A 1,185-nucleotide genomic window follows, 5' to 3' on the forward strand; every position below is an offset into this window, starting at 1 on the left:
TCGTGGCGGCCATCAGGTGGGAGCTTTATCCGGTGGCCATCGTGCTGTCATGCATGTGCCATATGTGTGGTGTGTGCCCCACGCCATGGAGGCAGGAACCCCCGGGCGCCTGTGGGGTGGTGTCAGCATTCCCCCCACATGGTCAGCACGCACCTCCCTGTGCTGTGAAACCTTCCGCTCCATCTCCAGAGTCTGGTCCCATTGCTGTCTGACTGGCCAGCCTAAGGCAAACACTCTGGGTGATGTGCTGTGCCAGGAGGGCCTCCCAGTGTTGGGAGCACCCGCACCAAATCAACCACATACGACTCTTAGCGGTGGATCACTTGGCTCATTTGTTGATGAAGAGCGCACCTAAATGCAAGAATTAATGTGAATTGCAGGACACATTGATCATCCACACTTCAAATGCACTTGCAGCCCCAGGTTCCTCTCGGGGCTACACCTGTCTCAGTGTAGCTTGCCAGTCAATCACCCCTGGGGGTGCCTCCAGGCTCCTCAGTGTGCACAGCTGGGGGTTCCCTCACAGGGCCTGCCTGGGCCCTGTTCCCCCAAGTGCAGACCCGGCGACATCTGCCCTCCTCTTCTGCCACGCCCACCCCTTCCCCCTCCCCCCGTGGGCCCTGCGTGGTCACGCATTGGGTGGCAGGTGGAAGGGGGATGCCTGGCTGTGAGGGAGAAATAGAGGGCAGCACCACCATCTGCGAAGATGGAGAGGGAAGAGAACTGGCTCGGGCAGAGTTCTAGTGGCTGCCATCACGGTCTGGGTTCCTCCCTCGGGGAGGAACTTGCACTGCATGTGGCTTGTGGTGTGGGGTTCCTTGGCCCTGGCTGGGTAGAAAGTGCCGTGCCATTGTCATCATTGCACATTGTCGGCAATGGGGGCATGTTGTAGGGGGGAGAAGAAAGCAAGTAAGATGGGTCAGGTGGAGAGAGGGTAGGGGAGCAGGTCCCTGTCACTGTGGTTCACCACCCGCCCCAATGGAAACCCAGCATCTGGCCCACCACCACTCCTGCACCCCTCCTCCCCACCATCCCTCCTCCCCACCTACTCCCTGCCCACCTGGCTCACATCACGGTGTGTCCAGGGCTGGAAGCCCACCCTGCTGCCTGCCTGGCAGCGCTTGTGGCCGTGGTCCTGGGGTTTGCTTGCCCCGGTGGTGGCCTGCTGGATGCTGTGGTGTCATC

General features: G+C 60.8%; 1 non-coding gene across 1 annotated transcript; it reads left to right on the top strand.

The window, feature by feature from the left end:
* Window positions 1-303: 303 nt before the first annotated feature.
* Window positions 304-456, top strand: LOC129471761 (5.8S ribosomal RNA). Its single transcript, XR_008653722.1, has one exon. It is a non-coding gene; the product is annotated as a 5.8S ribosomal RNA (ribosomal RNA).
* Window positions 457-1,185: the final 729 nt, after the last annotated feature.

This window comes from Symphalangus syndactylus, chromosome 21, assembly GCF_028878055.3.
Source record: "Symphalangus syndactylus isolate Jambi chromosome 21, NHGRI_mSymSyn1-v2.1_pri, whole genome shotgun sequence".
NCBI lineage: Eukaryota > Metazoa > Chordata > Mammalia > Primates > Hylobatidae > Symphalangus > Symphalangus syndactylus.